At 34.6% G+C, this 12,438-nt stretch overlaps 1 pseudogene; it reads right to left on the bottom strand.

Moving 5' to 3' along the window:
* Positions 1 to 525: 525 nt before the first annotated feature.
* LOC101048902 (arginine-fifty homeobox-like) lies at positions 526 to 11,861 on the bottom strand (annotated as a pseudogene).
* Between the last annotated feature and the right edge of the window lie 577 nt (positions 11,862 to 12,438).

Below are 12,438 nucleotides of genomic sequence, written 5' to 3'. Positions count from 1 at the left end.
CTGGGGTACATGTGCGGAACATGCAGGTTTGTTACATAGGTATCCACGTGCCATAGGGCTTTGCTGCATCCATCACATGGTCATCTACATTAGGTATTTCTCCTAATGCTATGCCTCCCTTATCACCCCCATACCCTGCTATCCCTCCCATAGCCCCCACCCCCCAACACGCCCGGGTATGTGATGTTCCCCTCCCTGTGTCATTATGTTCTCATTGTTCAGCACCCACTTATGAGTGAGAACATGCGGTGTTTGGTTTTCTGTTCTTGTGTCAGTTTGCTGAGAATGATGGTTTCCAGGTTCATCCATGTCCCTGCAAAGGACATGAATCCATCATTTTTACAGCTGCATATATTCCATGGTGTATATGTGCCTTTATCCAGACAATCACTGATGGGCATTTGTGTTGGTTCCAAGTCATTGCTGTTGTGAACAGAGCCACAATAAACACACGAGTACATGTGTTTTGTTTTTTTTTCTAAATGGTCCATATTTATTAGTACTCTGGTCAGAGAAATTCAAACTCTACCATTTGGAGGTTTTCTGCAATTCCAGGCTGTCTGTTAGACTCTAGGCTTCAAAGCCTTGGCTTGTCATACTGGGCCAGGTTTGTGTGAGAGATAGGCCTACAGCTGAACCAGCAAAGCGCCGAGAGAGAAACCCAGTTCTCCTACCTGGTACTTTGTGGGTGAGAGATACCATACAGACTGGGAAAAAAAAAGCTGGATATCTCATTCTCATCAGGAAGATTGTACAGTTCTATGACTTGGGATATGTTATAATCATCAGAGTACAAAGCAGGAACTGAGGCCACCAGCTTCTCCCACTGAGTATCTCCCATTTGGAAATCACTTGCAGGACTCTCAGTGAAGGCAGAGTTCCATGCCCAATCGGAAGGGTCTAAGGGCAGAGGAGGAAGGGAGCTATAGAAATCTGAAATCACAGGAGAAAAAGCATAAGAAATGATTGGATGTTCTCAGGAAGGTGGGAAGGATTTGGTTTGGTTGCATTGCTTATTGCTGCTGCCACTGCTGCTTTTTCCATTTGAATCACTGGTTCCTGAACCAAACCTTTACTGTCTTTATAATAGCATAATTTACAATCCTTTGGGTAAATGCCCAGTAATGAGATTGATGGGTCAAATGATATTTGTATTTCTAGATCCTTGAGAAATTGTCACACTGTCTTCCACAATGGTTGAACTAATTTACACTCCCACCAACAGTGTAAATTTGTTCCTATTTCCCCACATCCTCTCTAGAATCTGTTGTCTCCTGATTTTTTAATGATCGCCATTCTAACTGGCATGAGATAGTATCTCAATGTGGTTTTGATATGCATTTCTCTAATAACCAGTGATGATGAGCTTTTTTTTTTTTTGTATATCTCTTTTAGACAATATATAGCTAGATTTTGTTTTACTACATGCTTCTTCAATTTTTTCTCTTTAACTGGAGAATTTAGTCTCTTTTTACTTATGGTGATTAGTAATATGGCATTTCTATCATCCTGTTGGTGCTTACCATTTATAACTCTTTCTATGTTTTTTGTTCAATTTTGGCCTATTTTGGACCAATTGCTTTTAAAAATCCAACTTCCCCTGTTAAATTTTGCAATGTTTTCACTGTTTCTTTTTCTTTAGTGATTATGCTATAAACTTTAACATGTGTACATAACTTATGAAGCTCTAAGTTTAACTGATGTTTTTATCTTCCAAAAGTACATCCTCAATAATATTCTAAATATTTTATTTTTTATTTTTTATTATACTTTAAGTTCTGGGGTACATGTACTTTTCTTCATATTTTTGTTGGCCGTATAAATGTCTTATTTTGAGAAGTGTCTGTTCATGTACTTTGCCCACTTTTTGATGAGGTTGTTTGTTTTTTTCTTGTAAATGTGTGTAAGTTCTTTGTAGATTCCAGATATTAGCCCTCTGTCAGATGGGTAGATTACACAAATTTTTTCCCCTTCTGTTGGTTGCCAGTTCACTCTAATGATAGTTTCTTTTCCTGTGCAGAAACTTTTAAGTTTAATTAGTCCCATTTGTCTATTTTGGCTTTTTATCCCAATGCTTTCGGTGTTTTAGTCATGAAGTCCTTGCCCATGCCCATGCCTATGTCCTGAATGATATTGCCTAGGATTTCTGCTAGGGTTTTTATAGTATTCAGGTCTTATATCTAAATGTTTAATCCATTTGGAGTTAGTTTTTGTATAAGGTGTAAGGAATGAACTCAGTTTCAGCTTTCTGCCTATGGCTAGCCAGTTTTCCCAACACCTTTTATTAAATAGGGAATCCTTTCCCCACTGCTTGTTTTTGTCAGGTTCATCAAAGATCAGATAGTTGGAGATGTGTCTGTCTTACACTTAAAGACACTAACCAGCACTTTAATTTCGGGATCATCTTAATAGGAAGATCACCAACAAAGAACACAGAAATGGAAAAAAAAAATGTAATGTTAACTATACCGTGTAAAGGACCCTTGTTTGAAGTATGAGAGCTAAAACAAGAAAGCGGAGCATTGCCCTGTTTCACCTTATCTGGGAACATGCCTGTCTGACAACACAATTTCTTTTTCTACTTCACATTATGTAAATTACCAAAGCAGCCTCAAGTGTTGATTTTGGGGTCACAAAAAATTTTAGTCTTTAGGCAAATCTGCAAATATGGAATTTGAAAATCATGAAGATCTACAGTATGTTAACGTATCTGTCATGTGAGCATTCCTCCTTTCTTTTTTGAGGAGTTTTTTTCAGACATGAGATGAGTGACACCTAACTGATTATAGAACTTTTAGGAGCCCCTCCTCTAGTCCCTTCTTTGTAGAATAATCTGAAGCAAATATCTTCTGCTAAAGATATTTCTTAATTTGATTCAAGATTTTCCCTGGTTTTGAGACTAAAAATATTGGTAAATATGTTAGAAACTAATAAGACATAAATGGGTACAAATATGCAAAGGCAAAACCAGTAATCACATCATTTATACTATCATAATGTTTTGATTGATGCCTATCCCCTTTGGTCAGAGCCAGTTTTGATTGACCAGACATATAGCTTTCAATATAGCTATGATGTGTTATTTTAAAAACAGTGTATATTACTTCAATAAGTAAGGATACCCAAAGACAGGCAATTTGAATAAAAAACTAAAACCCATCAGTATGCTGCATCCAGATCCATCTCACATTCAAGGATACACAAAGACTCCAAACAAGGGATGGAGAAAGATTTACCAACCAAACAGAGAGCTAAAATAAATAAATAAAAAGCAGAAGTTACAATTAAGCAACAAAGATCAAAAGAAGCAAAGAAGGACATTATATAATGATAAAAGGATCAATGCAACAACAAGAAGAGCTAAAGATCCTAAATATATACACACCCAATACAGGAATATGCAGACAGACAAGACTTATAAAGAGACTTAGACTCCCAAATAATAATAGTGGGAGACTTCAACATTAATATTAGACAGATCAATGAGACAGAAAATTAACAACGATATTCAGGACTTGAACTCAGATCTGGAACAAGTAAATGTAATTAACATTTATAGAACTCTCCATTTTAAATATACAAAATATACACTCTTATCAGTACCACATCATATCAACTTAGAAGTTTAAAAGAAATCTTGGTTGGCTCCTTGTTTGCTATTCTCTTCCCTCATTTTCTTTCATGTCTCCATTATTAAGGACAATAACAGGCATACCCATATTTGGACTGCATTCTAGCCCGGGCAATAAAGCAATACCCCCATCCTCTCTCCCTCTTCCTCTTTCTCTTTCTTCCTCTTCTTTATTCTTTAAAAAAAAAAAAAGAAGAAGAAAACTTACAACTCCTAACTGCCTATTTAGCTATCTGAAATTCAACCACGAGCTCTGTAGTCTTTAGAGTTGCTTGAGTGTTGTCCATTGAGTGCTTTAAGAATTACCGAAACTGGCCAGGCATGGTGGCTCTTGCCTGTAATTCCAGTACTTTGGGAGGCCACGGTGAGTGAATCACTTGAGGTCAGGAGTTCGAGACCAGCCTGGCCAACATGGTGAAATCCAGTCTCTACTAAAAATACAAAAATTAGTTGATGTGGTGACACACACCTGTAGTCCTAGCTACTCGGCAGGCTAAGGCAGGAGAATTGCCTGAACCAGGGAGGCGGAGGTTGCAGTGAGCTGGGATTGCACCACTGTACTCCAGCCTGGGCAACAGAGGAAGACTCTGTCTCAGAAAAACAACAACAACAACAACAACAACAACAACAAACCTTTTGTTAGCCTCTGTCTTGTATTTCCTGTTTGCCTATTTTAATTGTGAATCCTCCATGGTAGAATAGTTTCGCCACAGCAGAATGTCTTACCAGTTCTATACTGCCACCTTAGGAAGCCTGGAATTGCGATGCTACTCAGACCACTTGCCAGCTACTTAGCTGTATTGGTGGAGCTCTTTTAGGTACTCTCTTCACATCACTGATTTTTTTTTTTTTTTTGCTTTTACGCTAATAGTTATAACTAGATTACTAGGAGCCAGTGTCCCAGGATCCTCATATTGCACTGAATTAATACCTTCCCTACTTCTATTATGACCCAATACTTAGCACTGAATTCCTGTACTGGCCAAAAAGAAAAAAAAAAAAAAACATGTATCTCTTTGAGTGGGGAGAGAAAATACTTCTGTTGTGATTAATCAATTTCATAATAAAAGCAAATCATTAAATGGCCTTTCAGCCAGGCATTGGTGGCTCATGCCTCTAGTCCCAGAGCTTTGGGAGGCCAAGGTAGGAGGACTGCTTGGGGCCAGTAGTTCAAGACCAGCCTGAGCAACATAATGAGACCCTGTCCCTAAAAGAAAACAAAATTAGCCAGTAATGGTGGCACACACCCGTAGTCCCAGCTGCTCAGGAAACTGAGGTGGGAGGATTGCTTGAGCCCAGGAGTTCAAGGTTACAGTGAAATAATTGGCACCACTGCACTCCAGCCTAAGTGAAAGAACAAGACCCTGTCTTTAAAATAAACAAATAAATAAATGGCTTTTTATTTTAGAACTCAGTAAGCCAACTGTTTAAAGTTGAGTTCATTAGATAAACCAGAATTTCATTTATATATTTATCAATATTCTAAGTACTCAACGAGACATGTATAAAAAAAAAGGATACCCATATTTTACCTCAAGAATGAATATCTTCATTATATGCAAAGTTTTATAAATGGATAATGTAGCAATGAAAATATACAAAAAAGTTGAAATCAAAATCAGTAATTTTATATTATAATGAAGAAAATAAAAATAAAATGAATAGCTTACTGAATTTCAAAGTTGCATGTAGAAAAAGTAGAAAAAGAGAAACAAAAGAATCAAAATACAGAAGTTTAAAAGTTTTATGATCCTGTTTACATGACATTCTGGAAAGGTAAAACTATAGTGACAGAAATTGTAATCATTGTCACAAACCCCAGAACGTGGTTGCCAGAGGTGATGGATTGGGGAGTGATTGGTTACAAAGAAACTTTTGGACATGATATAAATGGAAAATTGGTGTAATGAACGATATTAAGATTAAGGACTTCTGTTCATCACATGACACTACTAAAAGTATAATGTAGTTCACAGAATGAGAGAAGGTGTTCCAATACCTTCTTCTAACAAAGGAGTTATATTCAGGATACCTAAACAGCTCCACTCAATAGCAAAAAACAGACTTTGTTTTTAAATATAGCATAGCATATCCAAATGAACAACAAGTATAAAGAATGTTCTAAATTGTATCAGTCATAAAGAAAATGCAAATTAATTGCATGAAAACAGCCACTAAAATTTTTAAATAAAATTTTAAAAATTATGGAAAATACCAAATGTAGGCAAGGATACTGAGCTACTGGAACTCTCCAGTGTTTCATGGATAGTTCAACCACTTTGTGAAACTATTTGGTGGTATCCACCAAAGTTGAATATATGCTTACTCTATATTCCTACAATTCTTTTCCTAGGTATATATCAGAATATATTCTATGTGCGTATTTACCATATAAATAATGTTCATCAACAGACATTTCATCAACAAACACATATCAAAATGGTCATGGTAGCACCAGGAGTAATACCCTAAAACTAGAAAACACTCAATGATTCTGAATAGCTGATTGGACACATAAATTATGGTGTTTTATATGATGGTGGAATTCTATATAGTAATGAAAAGGAATTAACTAAAACTGTATGCAATGAAATGTTTGAATTTTACAAGTATATTATTGCATGAAAGAAATTAGAACAAAAAGAGTTCATTCTATAGGACTCACGACACATTTTTGTTTCTGGATGCAAGACAAATAAAAATCATCCTTGTTGAGTGGTGTTTAAAAGGAGTACAAGGCATACTTCTAGAATTCTGGTAATTGCAGATTTCATCATCTAGTGAGTTCTCTATCTAGATTTTTTTCATTTCTTATGAAAATTCCTCAAGCTATTTAATATGATTTCTATATATACCTGACTATATGTTATATTTCAATAAAAAGTTAAGAAAATTTGATTACTTATAGAAAAATGGATGTGTTCTGACAATTTAAAAATTTTCAAATTTTTAATATATTTCCTTTTTTATTTTTTTCAAGATTAACTCAGACTTTTTCCAAGCTATTTTTTCTCTTTAAAGCCTTTGTTTTTAGATAGCTGTTCACAAGGTTTTGACTGGTCTGCTATTGGAAAATCTCTGGCTGTTTTGGCTCTCAAAAGGTCTTCTATTTTGTATTTGCTATTTTAAATGTTCTTGTCTTCTGGGTGTCCCTGTATTAAGGTGCAATGAAAGGTCAACGAGTATTTCCTCTTCAGTTTTCTTTATCAAGCTTACTCAAACCTAAGACTATTTTACATGTAATTTAAGCAAACATCCTTATTAAGAACTATGTTCTATTTTCTAACAAGAAAAGATTACCAACTCACAAGTACAAGTTTTCTAGAAAATTATATATCTTATATAGTTTAATCTTATGTTTGTTTTCAGTTAATTATGAGCCTCCCCATGATATGATGGTTGTGACACTAATCCTGTTCTAAATCTCTTAACAGGAGAGCCTCTGAAACTTGTGGACACTCCCCATCCCTATTTCAACTTTACCTTAATAATTTTGCAAACAACTGATAAATTACTACTTAATAAAATTTCTTATGATCTGTATTTTCACTGGGGATTCACAGTCTTGTGTTTCAGAGACTATTTTTCAATAGACCAGCCTATTTTTATTTATTTTTGTTTTTGTCATATAGTAAACATAAATTAATTTAAAATATGCTTTATAAATATTTGATGCTAATGATATTACATGATCTGTCATTAAGAAAGCCAATTTCACACAAAACAGAGAAGGTAGTAATGTAATTTTCTAGGTGTTAATTTATTTCCCATTCTGTAGATACTCACATCTGGGCCTTCTGGGTTTTTTACCTTATCACCAATTAAATTTTACAATTTATCTCAATAAAGCTTTTTGCAAGGAGATGTACACTGTGGTATGAGTAACTGAAAATAGCTTCCTATTGCTTCTATATTAATGGTTCCCAAATATTAGTTGCATAAATTATGCTGGGTTTAAAAGATGGAAATCCCTATACCTCATTCCTGGAGATATTTACTCTGCAGCATTAAAGAGCACATGCCACCTCTCTGAATCATTCCCATATTTTCAAAGCAAAATTTGGGGGCATTTCCTACTGGTGTTTATGCTGAAATTTGTAGTTACTATTCTGTAGTTTTTCTATTATTTTTGTGTTTTAATCATTTGTCAGCACAGGCCAGTTTCCTAGCATAACTGTAAAACTTGGAGGGTAGGAAATCACCTTGAGAAAGTCACCCATCATACGTTTCAAGTTAATCATGAATTCAGTAGCTCATTTTCAAAGAAAATTACCATTTTAGTTCTGTGTGTTATCGGAATTGGATTAGGTACTGGGTTTTTAAAAAACTGACTAGAACTCCGTCCCTGACCTTAAGAACATAAAACTACTATTATAACTACTATTGGTGAGGAAGGAGACCCAGGCATCTAAGATCACCTCTCCTTTGACTTCTGCACTGCATTTCAATAGAAGAAAAGGCTGGCCAACTGGCGCCTCCTAAATCACCTTCCTGTAAATAGTAGGCATGCTGTTGAAAAATCTTTCTGAAAGACATTGTTTTTACTTAAAAAAGGTCAAATCCCCACCCTACTCCTCCATCCGGAAACCAGAACCTTTTCATATGTGATTTCTAAAGCTGTAAACCCAAAACCCTTTCATATGTGATTTCTAAAAATGTAAACCCAAGACACTTTCACTTGTAATTTTTAAGGTTGTGAACCTAAGATTCTTTCATGTGTAATATCTAGAGTGTAAGCTAATATAAAGGCAGAGCTTCTCTTTGTTAGGCAACCTTGGTGGTTAGACAAATTGTTGCCTTGCTCATAATAAATAATATGAGCCATAATAAAACCTCTTCCTTCTTAGTTTGGTGTCCAAGAGGTCTGTTTCTCAGGGCTGCTCCTGCTTCATTACTACTACCACTACATTACCACACTACTACTACTACTACTACTACTATATTACTACTAGTAGTAATGACCAAAAGCAACACAACCACATGAGAAATAAGAGAAAGCCTTTATGGAGTCATTATTACATGACTATTAGGATGAGGATTTTGATTAGCACAGCAACTTAAGTTGGGAGCTATTAACCTTAATTTTCTCTTTAACAGAAGAGTGAATTAAGGCTCAGAAAGATTAACTAACCATCTCCAGTTCCTCCAGTCACTAATCTATTATAGAGTGTAATAAATACAATAAATTAAACATGCTAACTCAGCTAACTAATAGACGTGACTAATTCACATAATTAGTAAAAATTAGTTATGTGAGTAACAACCAAGAAACTATCAATATTGCCTAATGGTGAGGGCAGTGGGGGTGGATCAAGAAAAGCTTTACCAAGGACGTGACTTAAAGAAAGTGCAATTAGTTATTTTCCAGCTGGAGAAGGGTTTAGATAGGAATAGAGGAGGACAGTATTGCAGAGTGTAGAAAGAAAAAGGGAACTTATTAAGCCAAAGCACTGAGGTAGAACCACATTTCATATAAAATTTGAGTAGCATGAGAATGAAAGAACATGTGGTCATATAGGATTTAAAGGGAACTTGAAAGGGTGGTTTCAATAAAACGACAATGCAGATGATATTGACAATGATTTAATTTCTGAAAATGAGATTTGTTGGTTCAGGATTATAGTTTATAAATAATTTTGGATAAAATACCTGTAAATCAATGGCGATTAAAAATTAGCAGATATAATAAAATTTTTCTCTTATGTTTAATCCTTAGGTGGCAGAAAGTTCTCCATATCTAACAGGAAGAAAAACCTTTAAAACTTTTAATAGAGATCTAACAAAAACTTCGTATCTAATCAATTTTGACTGAGCATAGTAGCTTCAGACCTAGAACATACTCTCTAAATCCATAATTGAATACATGATGTTTTAGTGCAGTAGAAGGACTATAGCTTTAATGCTGACAGGTGAGTTCCAAAATTCTGACTTAGCCCCAGAGAGCTTTTGAATTCAACCAAGAAGGAATTCAAGGGCAAGCTGATGGTGTTAGATAGCAATCTTTTATTGAACAGTGCTGCTCCTTGTGAAACAGGTTAACTCATAGACAGTGGGCCCAGAGTCCAAAACTTATGGGCTGTTGGCAGCTGTATTTACACCCACATACACCCACTTTCAATTACAAGCAAATTAAGATGCAAATTGAGGAGTGGGTTATTTAGCACTTTCAAGGAAAAGGGCAATAATTTATGGGTCATTGCTAAGGAAAGGGATAATAACTTCCTGGTCCTTGCCACAGCATTTGTAAGCTGTCATGGTGCTGGTGGGAGTCTTTTATGCTGATGAGAAATGAGGGAAACTAGGAATTACTTTCATCACCATCTGCTTGTTTTTACCAGTTTTTTTTTTTTTTTTTTTTAACTTCATCCTGTCAGGACCAGGAAAGACTCCCTTCTGGTGTCCGACCTCAGTTTTGTCTGGATTATATTACAGACCTAACAATTAGGAGTGTGAGGACCAAAAGAAAATTATATTTAGTGCTATTAATATTTTGTTTTTGAAAAATTTAAAGAGAAAATATCTTTAGTTCAGAAAAATAACTGCAAGAAATCGTCTTCTTATTCATAAAAAATATTTTATTCAGTTGTTAAATATCTTTAAAATATATCTGCAAAAAATGTACTAACTTCTGTCATCTACTCCACAGCTGTCTTCTGCCAGTTGAAGGTCTATGAATGTAACAGTTCAAATTAAAATTGCTAATCCTAGATTTAAGGAAAAAAGATACTAGGAAAGAGCTTTCACATTTTAACTGGCACATAAGACTAAGAACAACTGATTCTGTCAAATAATAAAGCAGCTTGTACATTTTTTTTCTTGTGGATGAATGAAAATGTTTCAGAGAGTGCTTAAAATTTTCTCATATGCAACTAAAAGAAATGACTAAACATATCAGCATACAAGTATCTTGATAAAGAAATTTTCTTTGGAAAACTTTAACAATGGAAGAAGAGGAAAGAATTTAATTAGAGCTCAAGAAGAAAGACTATCATACAGAAATGTGATCTAGTGAGAATGTGTTAATATCCATCTTGACTCAAAGATAAGTTTGACACTTAAGTATACAGAAGTTAAAAAAAATTTATAGGTAAGTAAACTGCAGGTCACCTTGGTCCCATAAAGGCATGAATATAGGTCCCAAATTCAATGCACTGAGCAAAAGGCATTGCTTTATTAAACTTCAGTGATTATTAGCAATTCTATTCTGATGACGTTGAGATCTACTTATTTACAAACATATAATTTTTAATAATACAGAGACTATGTTTTGAAATAGCTATTTTCTAAATTTATTGAAAGTCTTTTCCTAAATGAATTCTTATGTTCTTATGCCCTTCTCTATTTACATGGTGAAATCCTACTCAGGATACAACTTTCAAGTAAAATAGTCAATAAAATAATTAATAATAAGTTATATAATTTACTTAATATTCAATTGAAATGCAACTCCCCAATATCCTCCCTGTACTTTTTATGACTAGCTTTTTTTTTTATATCCATATAACTTACCTCTTTGTTTTCCTAGGGCCCTCTGCAAAGACCTTTGTTATAGCACTAATGCTGATTTATCACTCTTTTTAGACATCATAAATTATTAAAACCCAAAGCAGGGAGTATTTCTTTAACTTTAAAATTTTTCCTGAGAACTTGGCACATAGTGATTAATGAACATATCTTAATTACCAAAGAAAAATGAATAAACAAAAAAATAAAAAGTAAATCAATTAATCGTTGAATGAAATAATTGACAAGTGTTGGTAGGAAGGGTAATTATCATCCTTCTCACTTCCACTTACGTTTCCATTTCATTGACCCTTACTTTTATAAACCTGTGCTCATATCATCGGCCTCCAGCAGTCTCTATGGCTTCTCATTGATAACATTTATTGTTCTCTCTGTTCATTTTTGCTTTCCTTCTCATAATTTGGTTTCTTTCTTCTCCACCCCAAACTCACCATTCTTAGGTGTATTCAAGACCGATTCAACTTTTTAGCATACCAATTGCTCAGCCTCATCTTCTCTATAACCTAGTCTCCTTCTTGATTCTTGTTATTACCTAACATTGTTTTTTCTTTGACATAATAATTTGAAACCCCTATTCTTCAGCCTCAGCTTCCTTATTCACCAACAGTTTGCTTTAGTCATCCAGAGATTTATGGAACCTACTTCCTCAACTTCTTTACTTCTTTCCAAACACCTTTACTTTCTTGTCCTGCTCATTATGATCCATCATAGCCCACAGTCTATTAAAAACATTCTCAGGAGTTGTTATAACTCTGTGCCATCTTAAGAGCACTGGAGAAAAACCTCAAATTTTCTCATGTTTATGCAACTATTGAGTAATATTTTCCATCTCAGTTATGCCAATAATTGTATTATTCCATAGTTCTCCCTGTCCTATTCTCCAGAGTGGCAAAATTGACTCTGGTTTCTGTGAGGTGTCTACTTCAATCAAATCATAAGTGCTTTTGATATTTTCTTCTTTCCTGATCTACTTCACTTACTATGTTTATTGTTGAGATTTAAGTTTAAGCATCACTTTCTTTGTTCATCCATTCCTGACTCTCTAATTAATATTAGTTTAGTATTTCCTCCACGTTGTCCGTCACCCATTATAGCTATTTTCATGCTCTAGTTTTCTGATTTAATTGTATATCTTCCTTAATATACTACAGGGGTGAGGGGAAGGAAGGCAGCAAACCACACTGCCATGTGTGTACCTATGCAACAATCTTGCATGTTCTTCACATGTACCCCAAAACCTAAAATGCAATAAAAAAAAGAAAAAAACTAAAAAAAAAAAAGAA

This window comes from Saimiri boliviensis, chromosome 11 (genome assembly GCF_048565385.1).
Source record: "Saimiri boliviensis isolate mSaiBol1 chromosome 11, mSaiBol1.pri, whole genome shotgun sequence".
NCBI lineage: Eukaryota > Metazoa > Chordata > Mammalia > Primates > Cebidae > Saimiri > Saimiri boliviensis.
Note: the sequence above shows the minus strand (reverse complement) of the source record. Positions and strands in the feature narration are given on the sequence as shown.